Below are 19,256 nucleotides of genomic sequence, written 5' to 3'. Positions count from 1 at the left end.
GCTCTGCAACAAGAGAAGCCGCCGCAATGAGAAGCCCACGCACCACAACGAAGAGTAGCCCCCGCTCACTGCAACTAGAGAAAGCCCACGCGTAGCAATGAAGACCCAACACAGCCAAAAATAAATTAATTAATTAAAAAATAAAAAATAAAATAAAATGTGCACATTCTATTTTAAAAAAAAGAGCTAATTGGTAGCAGTGTATGTATGTGTGTATTAGGAGTTAATGTGTTTTACATACTTTTCAACCATTTGAATTACTTCTTCCAACTACCAAGTTTGACTTTTGTAATACAAAATAATAATAATAATATTATGAGAAGAAGGGTTAAAAGTAATTGTGGCCCTGGAACATAATCTGAAACTAGTAGGTTTTATTATTTTTTTAATGCCTGACATGATCTTGATTTCTTATCATTGTAACTCAGATGAGGCCAGACTTTGAGATTTTTTTTTTTACAAGAGTGAAATTTTCAAAATGATTTAGCAGCTAACCGAAGGTTGATGTATCATAAAATAGAGTATTTTAGTACAGCAAGAATAAAAAATAGTGGGACATAATCTTTAAACAAGGAAAATATTTTCTTAGAAAAGATAGTTGAAACTAATTCAGTATTTATAGCTTTCTCCAACACTTTATTGCTAATATTTTTTATGGTTTATTTAAGTTTTCCTAAGCAACATATAGTTAGATTTCCCTTTGAAAAATCCTAATAGTGTTTGCCTTTCAATAGGAGGAATTGTTATTTATCTTTACTGCAATCACTGTATGTTTGGTTTTATTTCTGTCATCTTAATTTATGTCATCTACTTTTCCACTTGTCTTGAGTTTTCCCTTTCCAGATTCTAGTTAATTGAGCAAATACTCTTTCTTATTTTTATTTGTCCAGTGAAATAGAGGTCTGCCTTCTTTTTTAAAAAACTTGTATTTTAATTTACATATATTTTTACAAAAACAAATACATTTCAAATCCTATTTTCTTAGCAATGTCAAAAAGTAACCAGTAGTCTAAAGTCTCCTCTCTGAAAAGACAGTCCTTGAAGTATCCCTTCATTTCTTCCACCCTCCATTTGCCAGCTCTTAGGTCTTATTACATAGAATTTTGATCTAAAATGAATATTTTGATGTAGATATGCATGGATTTTACATACTTACCTTTGTGGCATGCCTCTTTTATTTTACTAACTGCTATCTCACAGTTGCTTTGAAATTTTACACCTGTATTTTCAGCAATTATTTGGATTTTGTCCTCATTATTTCCTCAGCTCATTTCTTAGTTCCATTACACCTTTACTGTGTTTCTAGAAACATCCTTTGACGAACATTAGGGCTCTTGGATCCATCCTTCATGTGTCAACTTTTCTGTTGTAATTTTGTCATTACTCCATGTGTTGGGAGACTACTTTGGTTATATATTCCAAATCCCTAAGTCAATCCTTTTATTTAATTTTTAATTCTGCCATTCAGACCTTCTATTTAGCTTTTAATGTTACCAATCATATTCTATTTTCCAAGATTTAGTTTGCATTATTAAAGTACTCTTATGAATAACCCCAGGTGGTTGTATGGATGGTACATCCTCTCAGATCTGAGGGTACTAATCAGCATTCTTTGAAGTCATCTTCTGTTTCCTATATTAACTTTGGTCAGGATTTAGCATCTTAGTATGCTCGGTTTCCTGTCTCTCTTTGATGTCATTTAGTTCCCTCAAATGTGGGGTGATGCAGCTGTTTATAGTTATGGAGGAGAATGTGCCGTCCCATATGGCAACAGTTTCAACAGCCAATGTGGTAGCCACTAACAACATGTGGCTATTTAAATTTCAATTTAGATGAATTAAAATGACATGAAATGCAAATGCAGTTCCTCGGTGTCATTAACCACATTTCAGGTGCTCCGTAGCTTCATGTGGCTAGCGGCTGTGGGAATGGGCAGCACAGATTCATAAAGTATTCCTTTTTTTTCTTTTTCTTTTTTCAGTTATTTTAGTTTTTAGTTTTAATTGTGGTAAAAAACACATAACACAAAATTGACCATCTTAACCACTTTTAAGTGTGCAATTCCGTAGCGTTAAGTATATTCATGCTGTTGTGCCATGGATCTCCAGAACTTTTTCATGTTGCCAAACTGAAACTCTATACCCATTAAACAACTTCTCATCCCTCATCCCCCACCCAGTTCCTGGCAACCACCATTCTTCTTTCTGTTTCTGAGATTCATAAAGTATTTCTTTTTTTTTTTTTTTTAGAATACTAAAAAAATTTTTTATTGAAGTATAGTTGCTGTACAGTATTATATAAGTTACAGGTATATGACATAGTGATTCACAATTTGTAAAGGCTCTACTCCATTTATAGTTAATATAAAATATTGGGTATATTCCCCATGTTGTACAATATATCCTTGTAGCTTATTTTATTTTATTTATTTTTAAAATTTTTATTGGAGTAGAGTTGATTTACAACGTTGTGTTAGTTTCAGGTGCACCGCAAAGTGAATCGGTTATACATATACCTATATCCACTCTTTTTTAGATTCTTTTCCCCTATAGGCCATTACAGAGTATTGAGTAGAGTTCCCTGTGCTCAACAGTAGGTCCTTATTAGTGAGCTATTTTATATAGTAGTGTGTATATGTCCATCCCAAGCTCCCAACTCATCCCTCGCACATAAAGTATTTCTATCAGCACAGACTTCCACTGTACAGTGCTGCCTTAGCCTGATCAGTGTGGCAGCTGGAATGGCTTTCTTCCGAACATGTGACAGTCACTGTTCCTGCAGTAAGTGGAGAAGAGTTACATCCAGTGGGCTTCTCTTCATGATGTGAGGGAGGGAAGCATGCTTCTAGTTGCGGGTGCTCCGTCTCAAATGTGCTCAGCAACGGTTACTCAGGGCAGTGACCCACGTCTCTCTCTAGCCACCTAAGCTCCAGTTGCCACTTTACATAGAAAACTGACTCCACAGTGTGATAGCCAGCCTCTCTTCTGAGCGAAGAATTGCGGAACTGTTCTGCTGTTCTCTAATTTATTACCCAGAGACCGTTGTTTCTCCCACACTGCTCTCTCTCTGATCTTGATTTCTTCTCCAGAGTTCTGTTGGGAAAACTCAGTTTTACCATTGTCTCCTCTTTTATCTATTTGGGGTTAGAGTTTCCTGAAGGCTGTTAAGGAATGGCCATTAATCTGATGCCATATATTTTATCTCTTCCACACATTTCTCAACATTTTTGGCCTGCTGATGGCAATGTTCCCCATTTTCCAGCACCGCCATTGATTTATTCTTGCTCTTATATTTCTTCTGTCAAGATGTGCTCAATCAGCCATCTTGAACTGAAAGTAGTAGACTGATTTCTTATGCCTTTTGTGTCTACAGAATAAGTTTTATAAGTAATCATAGGATGTCAGGGCTAGGGAGGAAATCTGAGAGCCAGTCCAATCCATCATTTTATTGATGAACAGAGTGAGACTAACATAAGGGAACTCACTCGCCCGAGCCTCCAGAGCACAGGGGTGGCAGAGCTGGGACAAAGAAGGAAGCCACTCACCCTCTACACTGGCCGCTGGCCATTGTCTTCTGCTCTAAGAACCCAAAGAAATTACAAGAGAAAGTCAGTGTCTCCACCCACCTGTATCTTAGCCTCAGCACAGTATTCGCCTTATTAATCACCTCTTTTCTAGGCTCCTCTTAATACAAAATAATGGAGGACTTTCTAGAAGAAATTTTCAACAGAAATGAATGAATTTAAGAGGATCTTCCCCTTAACCTATAAATTCATTTACTCAGAACTGTCCTCTCCCCAAGCACGGTGAAAAAAATCAAGGTTATACTTCAAACCCGTAAGAAGGGGCTTGGAAAATGCAAACAGATCTTGCTTAGAAATGATCATGATATTGTCAAGGTGGGAGGGGGTCATATATGAGAAACAAGCTTCTCCCTCCCCCCAAAAAGTTCTGGGGTGGCAGCTTATGGTCCATCTTAGTGAAATGTTTCACCTCGAGCATCTGCCTAATTGCACTGATCTACAATCTGCTTCCAGTGAAGCAAAGTAATTAACTGTCTGAAAATGCTTTTCGAGATTTTAGAAAACTGACCTAAGGTTAATGGTTCATAAACCTCATTTGTGCTTCTATTAGAGAATTTAAAATGTGAGCTGATCTGTTTCAGGACTGGAGAGGAGGAGAGGTCCTCAGAGACCTGCATGAGACCCGTAGCAATGGCTGCAGCTGCGGAGTTATTCCTCTTCTAAAACATTTAAGAAAGAGAGAGAACAGTGCAGATTCCCTGACATTGTCCTTTAGAGGGTTTGATTTGTTGATGATGTTGTGTTCTGCTTGGAGAGAAATAGTACACTTCGTCCTGAAAGCTTCATCTCCTACCCTCATACATCTTAGAATGGGGTTCTGAGCCAGAGTTTCCAGTCCTAGCTGGGCTCCTGCTCCTGTGCACTTCCAGACAAAATACCTTAATCCCTGTACTTGGCCTCATAGACTGTGATTTTTCTAGGGACACCAAGAAAGCCTATCAATATCTCTTCTGCTGTGAGTAATTCATTCCTGTGGCTCACAGAGGCTTAGTTTGGGGATCATAAACTCGGGTGCATCCAGACACCAGACAGGTAACATAAATAAGTCAGGAAGAAGGGTAGAGACTGGGGGAACGGGCGGAGGCACATCCCTTTTAAGGAGAGCAGCTGCTTTTCAGTTCCAACTGGGAGTTGCCATGCAGAAATGTGTGCACAGGCATTGCAGAGGAATCAAAAATCCACACGATAAATGAAGTCTGACTTTTACTTGGTGCTGATAACTAATTAAAAAACAGGGATACTTCTTGGTGCAAACCACACACACCTGTGGGTGATGTGCTCTCTGGTTTGGTTCTCCCAGAAATCGCTATCAAAATGTAAAGATGAAAGGATTAAAGGAATGACCACCTCTGGCTACCAAACGGTCTGTGGGTCTGCAAAATTTAAACACATGCAGCCAGTCTGAAGATCCAGCCCTCCCATTACACCCCATCATGGTTACCAGGGTTTTCTTTGTAACATGTACACTCCTGTTTATTTGAATTCTGGATCAGGCTAGAATGGTAGTCACTTCAAGAAAGGGGGCATCTATAAGAAGGTGAGTATTCCTAGGGTATTCCCTAGGGTACAGGTCCTAAGGGAGTCAAAAAGATTGAACTTCAGAAGTATACACACTCCAATCAATTGTAATGTAACCACAGCAATTATAATAAATAGCTTTGATCCACAGATTGCCTACTGCATGTCAGGGTAAGTGATTTACGGACACCATCTTATTTCATTTACACAGAAAACCCAACAGGTACTACGATGATTCCCTTTCTATAGAGGAGAAAGCAGACTCAGAGAGGTTGTCATTTTCCCTGGATCTCACAAGTGGTAACATTCAAATTTGTTAGAAAATGAGCTCCCAAGGTCTGTGTGTTATTCTTTGCCTCCCTTGAGGATACCAAATAGGAAGTCCAACATAATGTTGAAGAGATTTCCCCTCTCAATTTCCAATGATTCCCAGAGTAGGTTTAAAAGTATGAGAACAGATGGTTATTGGGTGGTAGTATATCAATTTCCTTAAAGCCTACAAATGTATATCTGAAATACACAAAAACAATTCGGGTCATCAGAAAAATCAGCACGCTCTAAAAAGGAAAGAAATGACTCTCTAGCTTCCAAGATACATATTATTAAGGGTACTCTGAGACCATATGGGTAATACCAATTTGTTAAGCTTGGTAGGATAAGGAAGGCAGAACCACAAAGGCTTTGAGAAAGCAATGGGTGGGCACTGAGAGCAAGGGCATGGCCAGAGGCAATAGATTGCCTGTGTTGGTTGTTGAGATTTTTAAAAACAGCTTTATTGAGATATAATTCACATACCATACAATTCACATTTAAAGTGTATAATTCAGTGGTTTTTAGTATTTTCACAGGCATGTGCGACCATCAGCACAGTCAATTTTAGAACATTTTCATCACCTCAAAAAGCAGCCCTGTACTCTCCAGTTATCACCCTCCTACTCCCCCATCCTCCCCCAGCCCCAAGCAACCACTAACCTACTGTCTATATGACTTTCTCTGTTCCGAACTTTCATATGAATGGAATCATATAATATGTGGTCTTTTGTGAGTTGCTTCTTTCATTTAGCGTAATGTTTTCACTGTTGTTGAGATTTGAATGGCTTTTAAAATGACGTTCTCTCCCTCCATGGGTTACTTTGGCAGATTTCTTCTTCCAGTCAAGTCTTTGAGCCTTCTTTTGGCATTGTGAACCACACCAGGAGTGTTCCTGTCTGGAGTCCTTACCAGAAAGAGTTGAATGTTATATGCTTTCCCTTCCCTGGGATCTCCAGGAAAAGCTCTGGACTGGACTACTTCTGGAATTTCCAGGAGCATAAGCCAAAAGTCCTCTGCTGATTCATTATACAGAATCAACAGCACGAGTCAAATACTAAAGTCTTTGCCCCTTTCTCTCACTCTTACCTTTGCAAGAACTTAGCATTTCCAGTTCTGGCTAGATTTGGGGAAAGGGTTAGATTTATAAACAGTTACCTCAGATATTACCCAAGAGGTCTCTATGGTTAGAGTGAGGTCTACATGTAGAAACTAGTGTCCTGGATCTTTCTCCAAACAACATCAGAGACACTATTGCTTGATGTACCTTTACAATGTTTTGTCTTATTTTCTGCATTATTTTGAAGAGATAAAATACAGGAACTGAGCGATTTTTTGTTCAAAGCAATGGTGAGACTGGTTATTCTTAAACGATGTCTATTAAGGACCTACAAGAGAATTGGAAGCACTAGGCATTGTAAGGTGTGTAGAGATTTCAGTCTAGTTAAGGGGAGATGGAATATGTATTGTAAGTGCAAGGAACATTATATGTGAACAGAACATGTTCTTTAGAATCAAACCAATCTGGTTCAAATCTTAATCTCACCACTTACCAATTGTGTGACATTGGACAAGCAAGTAAGATTCTCTTAGCCTCAGTCTCCTTATCAATAAAATATAAATAATGTTATCTACTCCATAAGATGTTTTGAGATTAAAGTATATAAGGATTAAACAATAACCACAACAACTACTGCTAGTACTATGACCACCATCACTACCATTTATTGAGCATTTATATGTCAAGACACTGTTAGGCACTTAAATTGTTGCAAACATTACTTAGGGGTTACTTTTCTAACCGCTTCAACAACCTGGCAAGGTATGCAAGATATTATAATCTTTATTTCATAGATTAAAAAAACTGGCTCAGACAAGTTTACTGATTTGCCCCAAATCACACAGTTAGTGAGAGGTAGAATTGAGTGTCAAAACCAGATTTGTTGGTCACAAAGATGGCATCACACCCATCATTGTGGCTACTGTGGTTAACAGAACAGTGAAAGTAAGAATCAAGGACATGAAAAGAGACATTTTTCATCCAGAAGCTAGAAACCCATCTTTTAAAAGTCACGCAAACACTGTAAAATTTAAAATAGGCAATTTCACATTTTGATGACTGTGTTTAAAACTAGGCAATTTCAAGTACATGGTTTAAATGCCAGTGTAAGGATGAGCGACTACGTCTAGACATCTGGTATACCAGCCCCAGTACATCCACCTGTGGTTCACCCCTCCCCACCACAAGACGAGCTGAATTTTTAGAAGGAGATGCTGTTCAATTTCACTTGAAAGGGGCTCCCAGAACATAACCTTCCATTCCTGGGACAATCTTTTGACATCCCAGGCAGAGAAACTCTGTTTTCTGCTCAGCAACAAACTCTGGGATTTGCCCAGTTTCTGTCCTTGGGTTCTTGCAAAGTCACTGTAATTTGAATGTTTATAAATCAAATCCCATTTCACATGCAATTGAGGAACTTGCACGTTAAAAGAATTCTGTCTTGAATCCTCAAGAACATGGAAGGCTGCCTTTAGAACTGAATAGCTAATTCTGAAATAATCCATTTTTTAAATTCAGAATTTGGTTCACAGCTTTCTGAAAACAACCTTTAAACTTTGAAACCAATTTGAAATTCAAGTTTGTGGCTGGGTCTTGTGGGCAATCCTTATCACCTTAGCTGATAAGCATTTAAATATATTCATTAACAAAAATAATTGTTGTCACAGTTAACTACATTAGCACCTTTTAATTGAATTAGAAATTAGATGGGGGTCATGAATATTTCACTAAGGCTCACTGCTAGCCTTCCCAATTTCCATCTTTTTTTAAAAAAAACAAACCCTCACATAGCCATAAACAGGTGGATTTGCAATGTTCATGTTCCTGGCCTTTCTCATACTTTTGCCACAGAAGTCATCCCATAGTCAAAAATAAATCAAAAAAAAAATTGTAACTGTCTTGCTGCTCTTCTGTGCTTCCAGGCACGATGCAAGGAGTTTTCTGTCCTTAGGAAACATTAAATGAACATTTACTCAACACAAACCAGAAGCCATCAATCCCACTGCCTGCTGAAGACGTAAAGCACTTGGAGCACAGTAGGGGCTTTTGAGGTAGAGTCCAAAGTTCCCAACCATGGCACAACTGAAATTTGGAGTCAGAAAATTCTGTGTCGTAGGCAACTGTCCTGTCATTGTAGGATGTTTAGCGGCAGACTCAGTGCACCCCCTACACACACACACACACACACACACACACACACACACACACACACACATACACACACACCAGTTGTAACCATCAAAACTGTCTCCAGATAATATTTGGATATTGAGATAATATCCCCCCCCGGGGGGAGGATTTTCCCCCAGTTGGGAACCACTGATAGAACAATATGGGTTCAATTACCAGCCCTCCCTCTTACGTTTGACCTTTCTCTGGGCTGCAGTTTTGTATATGTGAAATAGAAGCAATCATACTTATTTCACTGGGTTGCTAGGAGACTATACAATATCAAGTGAATAGAAGGCATAGCTGGATGAGTGTTCATTAAATTATTAGCTGAAGTACTGGTAGTAATCATAGTAGTAGCAGCAACAGCATTAGCAGAACTTGCATCAAGACCTGAGGGATCAGGAAGCTTGCACAAGCCTCTTAGATAGCCTCATCCACCAGAGGGCAGACAGCAGAAGCAAGAAGAACTACAATTCTGCAGCCTGCAGAACGAAAACCACAATCACAGAAAGTTAGACAAAATGAAAACGCAGAGGATTATGTCACAGATGAAGGAACAAGATAAAACCCCAGAAAAACAACTAAATGAAGTGGAGATAGGCAACCTTCCAGAAAAAGAATTCAGAATAATGATAGTGAAGATGATCCAGGACCTCGGAATAAGAACAGAGGCAAAGATCGAGAAGATGCAAGAAATGTTTAACAAAGACCTAGAAGAACTAAAGAGCAAACAAACAGAGATGAACAATACAATAACTGAAATGAAAAACACACTAGAAGGAATCAATAGCAGAATAAATGAGGCAGAAGAATGGATAAGTGATCTGGAAGACAGAATGGGAGAAATCACTGCTGTGGAACAGAATAAAGAAAAAAGAATGAAAAGAAATGAAGACAGCCTAAGAGACCTCTGGGACAACATTAAACGCACCAACATTCACATTATAGGGGTCCCAGAAGGAGGAGAGAGAAAGGACCTGAGAAAATATTTGAAGAGGTAATAGCTGAAAACTCCCCTAACATGGGAAAGGAAACAGTCAACCAAGTCCAGGAAGTGCAGAGAGTCCAGGCAGGATAAACCCAAGGAGGAACATGCTGAGACACATAATAATCAAATTGACAAAAATTAAAGACAAAAAATATTAAAAGCAACAAGGGAAAAATGACAATATACAAAGGAACTCCCATAAAGTTATCAGCTGACTTCTCAGCAGAAACTCTGCAGGCCAGAAGGGAGTGGCACAATATATTTAAAGTGATGAAAGGGAAGAACCTACAACCAAGACTACTCTACCCAGCAAGGCTCTCATTCAGATTTGATGGAGAAATCAAAAGCTTTATAGACAAGCAAAAGCTAAAAGAATTCAGCACCACCAGACCAGTTTTGCAACAAATGCTAAAGGAACTCCTCTAGGCGGGAAAGAGACTAGTAACTTAAAAAAAAAAAGGCCTGAGGGATGGGAAAGTAAGGACCAGCTACTCCCTTTCTACTTATTCTCTACCCATGGAATTGCCATATTATTGGGTTGGGCCAGAGTTGCCCTCCTTGCCTGAAGGAAGACCCCAGGTGGTACCTTTGAAGGCAGCAGTGGTCCCTCTTCTTTAAATCCCTAAGCTACTCAGACCCACCCTACATACCACTCATCCAGTGGGTGTCAAAGCAAGCCCCAGATCTTTCCACAATAGACATTTGAGCAGAGCATGGTGAAGTTTGAAAAAAGTAGGGTTTGAAGTCAGGCAGACCTGAATTCCAAACTTGACTTCTGATTCCAGGAGGTCTCAGGCAAGGTTCTTAATCTCTGTGACCCTCAGATTCCTTAGCTTTAAAAGAGAGTCATGAGAATTATCCCATAGACTGGTTTTGAGAATTAAATGTAATGGCGCCTACAGAAGGCCCTTAGTGCCATATCTGGCACACAGTAGGTACTCAATAATCATCAGTGATTATAATTTTATGATGAAGAATATTATGCTATTCTACAGCAGGGTTTCTCAGCCTTGGCATAATTGACATTTGGGGCTGGATAATTTTTTGTTGCGGAGGGCTGCCCTGTGCTTTGTAAAATGTTAGTGGCATCTCTGGCTCATTAGCTGCTAGTAGCACCCACCACAGTTTTAACAACCAAAATTGTCTCCAGGCATTGCCAAGTGTCCCCTGGGGAAAAAGTTGCCCCCAGTTGAGCGCTACTGTTCTACAGGAAATAGATCCCCTCCCCCCAGTGTGCTTGGTCACTCTGCCCTGAGTTAACAGCACCTCTTCTGGGAAGATGCCCAGCTTTCCTCCTGTCGAATTAGCCACTGCCTTCATTGTATCATAACTGTTTGCTCATCTGTCTGGTCTGCTAGGCTGGGAGCCCCTTAAGGGCTGGCTTCATTTGTATCTGTATCTGTAGTTGGCACAGAGTGGAGGGTAGCAGAGCAGGATAGGGAAGAAAGTAAACTACTACTTATTGAGCACCTACTATATACCAAGCACAAATCTAAACTGCTTGCATGTATGATTTCCTTCCACCTTCTAACAGGTTTGTAAAGTATGTATCATTGTGTCCATTTTGCTGATGAAGAAACTGAGGCTTAGAAACAAGGAACTCATTTAAAGATACACAGCAAGTATGTGAATGTACTTGGGGTTTGAATCTGGTCTGAATGGCCCCAAAATTTCTCCCCTTCTTCACCAAGCTTCTCTCAAGAGCAGGAAACAAGGTGCCTTCTTCCCAAGCTGTGCTGTACCCTAGTGCCTTCCCCCCAACCCTCAAGCTGGAAAGAAAGGCATTCTTTCTACTATCAAAGGAATCCCTTGCCCACAGATGAGATCACAAAATTGGGGTGGTGTGCCAAATGTCAGGAATTGAGTAGAAGTGGCTGACCCGCTTGAAGAAACAATCCATTCTGGACCTAAAGATGAGGCATCGAACATTTTTCACTCTTACTGAAAAGGTCAGATTGGAGGCAGCAGGACCCAGAGTGAGACCTTTTGGCAATTTCAGAAAGTTCAGCCTGGATCTTGGGGGCAAAGCCGAGGCTAACGCCCACGTCGCCCTAGCCTCTCAGTCCACCTCCAGCTCGAGACACCAGCTGGCACCAGGCTTACCTCATCAACACCAGCCTGCATGGGGCACAGGTCCTGGGCTCAGGAAGGAGGCACCCCTTTGCCCCAGACTTCACCACTCCCAGGGCAGCTGCTTCTCTGGGTCAGAGAGCCTCATTATCTCAGACATTCTGAGAAACACTGCAAATGTGCTAAGGAGGGCATACAAAGTGGGCGGCAGGCTCCAAAAGGTTAACATCTTCCTTTTCAGATGCTTCCTGCAGTTGCTATGGTATCTCCTACAGGAGGCTTCGCTAGTTCCACATGAAGGGCCTGAAATTAATAAACTCCTTTGAACTCAGAGGAAACAAACCATGTTGGGCTGCAAATACTGCAGGCTGTTTATTCCTCGCGTGGACAAGTGGCCTGGGTGTGCAGGTGTATGTGTGCAGGGCGTTGGGAGCTGCAATCACACATGCCATTGTGTGTGTGCTTTTGTTTTGTCTGTGCACAGGTATGAGGGAGGGTCAGGAAAGGACCAGACTGCCTGCATATCCATAAAGGCAAAGATATATCTAAAAACCATTCAGCAAGACATTGAGGTCAAGGGCTGTGTCCATTCATCTCTGCAATCCCACTAGCACTTAGTCCAGTCCCTCGTCAATGTTCAGTGACTGCTTATTGAACACTTTGATCTGTTCATTTAACACATACTTTTGGGTGTCTGCTGTGAGCCAGGCACTGTGTTATGTGCAAAGGTTATTACCGCACAGGTAAACAGTCCCTTTCTCTGGGGAGCTACGGTCATAGAGGAGATAAATGGGCCGATGGGTGAAGAAGATCCCAATTGGAAGATCATTTAACTACCTTTTCCTTTGGTTGATGTGTGTGTGTGTGTGTATATGTGCACATGTTTATTAATAGTCAAAAGAATCCTTTGAAAAATCAGTGTCAGAGAGGGGAACGGTCCCAGGATAGAAGATAAGGAACATGGGCTCTGGAGTCAGAAACTGGGCATTCGAGCCCTGCCTCTGTTGCTTACTAGCTACGTGTCCATAGTCAACCAGAGCATCAGTTTCTCCAGACTATTCATTCTTTGAATAATATATTTGCACACCTACCAGGTGTACTTCCTAGGCTCTGGGGACAAAGCATGGAGCAGAGCAGACAGAAATCCCTGCCCTTGTGGAATAATTGTAATAAAGCACAGTGAGTGTCACCAAAGAGGCGGGTACACATAAAACAGGAGTGATGGCAAGAAGCCCCAAGGTGACCCAGGGAACTAGGGAAGGCAGTGACTATGAGTCCAGGACATGAAGAAAGAGGGTCCCAGGCAGAAAAAAATAATGTGCCCAGAGTACTCAAGGAAAGAGTGGGTGTGGCATGTGCAAAGAGGTGGAAGAAATTGAATATGGTGGCAGCATTGAGTGTGAAGGGGAGAAAAGGCTGTATGTGTGAGTGTGCATGTGTGTCCTTGTACGTGTATGTCTGTATGAGTGTGTCTATGTGTGTCCAGGTGTATGAGTGTGGGTGAGTGTGTCTGAATGAGTGTGTACATGTGTGTGGATGTGTGTCCATGTTTGCGTATGTGTATGAGTCTTTATTTGTGAGTCTATATGTGTATAGGGGTATGAGTGTGAATGTGTGCATCTGAATGTGTGTGTGCATGTGTGTCCAGGCATATGAGCGTGGGTGAGTATGCAATTCTCACAAAGAAGCTTGAAGATACTATGGCTAGAAAGCTGCAGAGAGTGGAATAAGACTTCCCATGGGAACTCCGTAACCACACAGCAAAATCAATAGCCTAACTGAATTGTGTTTATAGATAATGTGTGATGTAAGAAAGGTTTTAATTAAAGTGTCGTCTCTAAAAAGGTGCCTCTAAGACTCGCAGACCTTGGTGCTCTGCTCAGGCAAAGTCAGGGCAGGTGGGGGGCAAACTGGGGCCACTTGACAAAGCAGTCCCCCCAATCCCTGTCCTCCCCTGCTTGGGGTCCCTCTCCCCTGCCTTTTTGGAAATTCACAAAAGAAGAAGATATGTAGGAAAGGCTATTAATCAATAAATGAATGTTCCTTAAAACCATGCAAACATATTGGTAGTCAAAGACACACAGATGAAAACAAAATACTTTTTGCATAAAAGACTAAAAAATACTTTTAAAAATCATACTTAGGGGCTTCCCTGGTGGCGCAGTGGTTAAGAATCCGCCTGCCAATGCAGGGGACACGGGTTCGAGCCCTGGTCCCGGAAGATCCCACATGCCACGGAGCAGCTGGGCCCGTGAGCCACAATTACTGAGCCTGTGCGTCTGGAGCCTGTGCTCCGCAACAAGAGAGGCCACGATAGTGAGAGGCCCGCGCACTGCGATGAAGAGTGGCCCCCACTTGCCACAACTGGAGAAAGCCCTCGCACAGAAACGAAGACCCAACACAGCCATAAATAAATAAATAAATAAAATTTTAAAAAAAGAGATAAGCAAAACATTCTAAAAAAAAAAAAAAAATCATACTTAGTTATGGCAAAGGTACAGTATGCCAGGCACGTTGGTGATGGAAGTGTACATAGGTCCATCTTTTCTAAAGGGCAATTGAACCATATGTATCTGAAACTTTAAACTTAGACATACCTTTAGATTTAGCATTTCCATTTCCAGGAACTTAGCCAAAGAAAATTATCTCTCAAATGGACAGGTTAAACGTAAAAAAATTGCTCATCGTAGCATCGTTTATAATATGAAATGCTTGTTATGATGGTGTGATCTTTGCTGAGTTCTGATAATTGGCCTCTAAAAGCTGAGAATGAAAAAATAGTAAGCATCCCATATTTTATGTACAGTGGCCACCAACTGCTGGGTGGGTGAGAGGCAGTGATGAGCTGGTAAACGCTTAACAACCAGTTCGGGGGGGCGCTGGGGGCAGTTTCTCAGATGGGGCCCATTTCCATGGTGTAAATATTCCCACCAGGGCTGATTTCCAGCTACCAGTGTGCCCTCCCTGACATGGACTTTGGAAATGGGCGGGCTTCAGCACACCCTGGGCTAGAGGGACTGCTTCAGCAGTCCAGCAACATCCTTTCTGCCCATGCCCCAGAGAAAATATAAAAGGACAGGGAGGGAGAGCCAGGTCGCCTTTTGGAGACAGTCTCCCTACCTCTTCCCACCCCCCCGGAGGCTCCACTTCTCATCAGCAAATGAAGCAGGCACGAGGCAAAGCGTTCATTAGGTTTGGAGCTATTTGAGGAGGGTCCCTCCCTGCTTGCGTACCAAATCTATTGCATCCTGAACGGAACGCGAAGGCACTGGGATGCCATAATCGTGCAGACTGACCAGCATGCAGAGAAGATAAGAACCACCTTGTTCTCTCAAGTCCCAGCATCTCAGGATGGAAGGGGTGGGGGAGGGGCTTTAAATAGCATACGAGATTGAGATTGTGGGATGACCAAGACATAATCGTAAAAGTCAAGGCAAGACTTATAATACCGGAATGTGTCTGTCTGATCTAGGTCAGGGATCTCCTCGAGGAAGCCCACTAGGTAACAGGAAAGGGGAAACTTGAAGGGCAGAGTTAGTAGCAGCTACTGGAAAAATAAAATTCTTCCCTGTTTTTCCATCAATGACGGGAACTTGTGAATCAAATGGGTCACTTTTTTGAAAAAACCTAAGTACCCATCAAATAGGAATTAAACACAATTTGGTACACCATTTAATGGAACAGAACATAGTTATTCAAAGGTCTTTATACCAATTTGTGTGTGTGTGGGGGGGTGTGCACACGTGGGCTGTCAATAATGTAGTTCAAATAACATACAATGATCACCGGTATGTGCTTATTCGGGGCTTTTTAAAGTCTATGTTCTCATTTTAACTAGACAGTTAATAACTGTAAGTCTAAGAAAACCTCTTTCCCACTGGTCCGCTCTGATGTGCCCAGCACTGGAGAAACTCCAGGATATTCTTCCTACCATAGTGACCAGCATGGAAATATGACCACAATAAATTAGTAAGTGGGAATAAAAAGTGATTCACAAATCATTATGTACATTATAATCACACTTTTGTAAAATGATCTAAAAAGTCTATAGCCATATGTATAGAAAAACGTCTGGAAATGCACACATTAAAATATTGAGTGGTTGTGCTGGATAGTGTATACAGAGGTTCATTTAATCACTCCTCAGCCTTGTTACTATTTCGCTAATGTTTGTTAAGTTCTGAACATGAATCAGAGACACTCTGCTAGGCGCTCATACTTATCAGTTTTATCTAGTAATCTGCTGGATATGTATATCTTTCCCTACAATTAGCAGTATTATTGTATCCAGGGCAGGGAAAGAGGGAGCTATTTCTCTGTTGAAAAATGAAGTACTTAGCACATAATACTTAGAAGCTAGTGGGTGCTTGGTTATGGTGGCCATTATTTTATCAGTATGGAATCTTGGGTCTTATCTACCACTCTTGAGCAATCATCATGACAACAACAATAATGATAGCAAGTTTTTATATAGTATTGATTATTATATACAGTAATACACATACACTATATATACCATATACTATAACAGTGTGGACATTGTCCTGATACTCATCTTCTTGATCCTTATGATAACTATTAAGTAGCTATTATTCCCATTTAACATGTCAGCAAACTGAGGCAGAAGTACAGTCCCTGAAACACTGGCCTCTTCCCTTTACATCCCCAACCCGGCCTTGGTTGTAGGGCAATTTTATTCACCCTCTCTGTCCCAGAACCTGCTCTGATGGGAACAGTGGAAGCACGTGCACAGGCCCACACACACACAAGCACACACACACCCACCCAGAAGTGGATGGGGCTGGAGGTGGCCAGGGTTACTGAGGGTGCCTCAGACGGTCAGAGGAAAAGGCAGCATAATGAAGACAAATGAGAGATATAAGTCTGGAGCCAATGAACCGGAAGAGAGGGAGAGCACACATTAACTAAAAAGTCATGAGTCCCTCCAGCCTGGAAAGGGATTTAGAGGTTACTGGAAAAAAAAATCTTCAAGTCACCAGCACCTTGTGCTTCTGGAGTCAACTTGGGAACCCGGGGTCCCTGTGTCTATCCCTATGCTCTCCTCCTCCAAGGACAGAAGCCAGGAGCAGTGGGTCTGGTCCTTCCATCCTGCTGGGTCCAGGCCAGGGGCAGGAGAGCCCCTTCTGAGCTGTGGGCAAATGCTGTTACCGTGTCCAAAGCGAGATCTTAAGTTTGAATGACAGGAGTGTGTACCTGGCCACAGTCAAGCAAGAGATGAGGTGGGGTAAGGGAAGAAGATTAGTTTTGGAATCTCAGAGTAAGGAGTCTAATGGTGGCTGGAGAATCTGGGGAGGAAGGTGAGGGGATATGAATTGAGGATTGTCAGGGTGAATTGGATGCATCTAAAAAAGCTCATATTGGAAGAACTCAGCTAAACACAATAGATGACAGCCAGAGGGAAGTCTGCTGAGGCAGCAGTGCAAGTTTCCATGCCTCAATCCCAAGACTCACAATGCTTTAAGTCTCAAGTTGAGATAACCTGAGGTCTAGGGGGAAGAGGACTCTGGTGCCAAACACAGCAGCCCAGTTGTATCCTTTCCATCAAATACCTGTGTTAGCTTGAGCAAGCTGCCTCGCCGCTCTGAGCCTCATTCCCTTCATCTCTCAAAGGTGGAGTGGATATGTGGCTGAGAGGAGATGGTGTGTCCCCTTGAGCTGAGCCTTCTGTCACCTTCACTGGACGTCAGACACGTGTGGGGAGGGTTGGATGGAAGATTGATTACTCAAGGGCAGGAATGGTGTAGAAAAGCCTCCCAAGAGACAAGGCAAAAAGGGGCAGCTGAAGCCAACATTCCAGGGACAAAGCCCTCCATGGTTGGGGGAGTAGAGACCTGAGCACAGTATGATGGGTGTGGCTGAAACCACACCAGGAGGCATTCCTGAGCCCAAAGAACAGAGTGAGATCATATCAACAACAACAGCGAATTCAGTCTTCACACTTGGGAGGTTGGAATTATTATCCCCATTTTACGGATGAGGAAACTGAGGCACAGGGAGGTTAAGTAACTTACGTCAGGTTACCTGACCAGTAACCAGCAGAGCTGGGATTCAAACCAAGGTCACCTGGCTCCATCGCACATGCTCATAACCATTATGCATACGTCTCCACTGTTAGACAGAAATAAAACCTGTCTCTAAGAAGTGCTCCAGGATACACTAACATTTGGGGCCAAACAACTTTGGCTTGGGCCACTTCTGAGTACCAAAATTAGGCCGAGAGGAGAGAATAATTCTCTCACAGACCACAAGCTAGCCTTGGTTTGATGCTAGACCACATACTCGCATCTAAAGTCTTAGGATGGCAACCACCTGAGCTAGAGGGATCCTCTGGTACCTAAATGGGAGGCTGAGACACCAGGGGAGGAGAAGCCTACAGCAGGAGTGACTAGTGCCCACAGATCAGCACAGGGGTGCATGGGAGCTGTAGGACAGAATGCATTCTGGAACACTCATGAGAGACCACTGCGGGGTCAGAGTCGCCTGGGGAGAAATTTGCATGAGGCCAAGCCTTCCAATGTAAGCAGGTGGGGCTGGAGGATGCTGGGGTCTTCAGATTGCCTAGACTGGTGAGCTTGCAGGAAACTGTAAATATTTCCTTCTTTTTAGTGACTTGTTCCAGAGAGGCGAGATATAATTTTCTTGGAGAGGGAACAAGGCTGGGCAAGTCCATTTTACTCAGATTTCAAGAATGTTTCTATTAGGGAAAGGAAGAGTTGGGATGCTTTGATCAGGCAAGACATTTCAAGGTGACCTTGTGGAAGGAGCCGGCATTATGAAATGTTTTTGATCGAGTGGAACAAGATTAGCTGTTTATGTCAGGGTTCAAAGCCCTGGATACCAGCTGAAATAAGAAAATTCAATTTCTGGCATAAGATTGTGCTTTTTCTGTCTTCTAGAAGAATATACACATCCACCCCTCCCATCCCCTTAATGAAAGCAGAGTGTTCCTCGGTGGTGATCCTGACATCAACAGGGCTGTAAAGGCAGGTTTGTGTGGCACAGGTGACGTTGCCTGCAGGTATTTGGAAACAGGATTGCTGTTTCAGCCCAAGTTCTTGCATGGAAACTCTCATGTGGCCCGGGGTTATTTCAATATCCTGTTCTCTTTTGTTCTCCCAGAAAATGGACACAGAAAACTCCTCCATGTTTATCTAAAACAGCACTTTCCAGCAGAACTTTCTGTGTGGATGGAAATGTCCTATATCTGTGCTGTCCAATATGGCGGCCACTAGCCACATGTGGCCACTGAGCATTTGAAATGTGGCAAGTGTGATGGAGAAACTCAGTTTTAAATTTTCTTTCATTTTAATGAATTTAAATAGCCACACATGGTTAGTGGTCACCTCATTGGACAGCACAGCACTGAAAGATTCAGTGGAAAGAGCATGACCCTTGGGCCTACCCAGAGTGGGCTTGAATTCTGCCTCAACCATTTATTAGCTGTGTGACCTTGGACAGGTATCTTAACCTCTCTGACCCCCAGTCTCCTCACTTGAAAAATGGGGATGATGATATCTACATTGCAGGATTGTTGT

General features: G+C 42.0%; 1 long non-coding RNA gene across 1 annotated transcript in view; it reads left to right on the top strand.

Moving 5' to 3' along the window:
• Positions 1 to 19,256, top strand: part of LOC309646347 — a 474,351-nt gene that overhangs the window by 86,558 nt on the left and 368,537 nt on the right. The window lies entirely within an intron of this gene.

Source organism: Balaenoptera physalus (genome assembly GCF_965194825.1).
Source record: "Balaenoptera physalus genome assembly, chromosome: 16".
In the NCBI taxonomy this organism is placed as follows: domain Eukaryota; kingdom Metazoa; phylum Chordata; class Mammalia; order Artiodactyla; family Balaenopteridae; genus Balaenoptera; species Balaenoptera physalus.
Note: the sequence above shows the minus strand (reverse complement) of the source record. Positions and strands in the feature narration are given on the sequence as shown.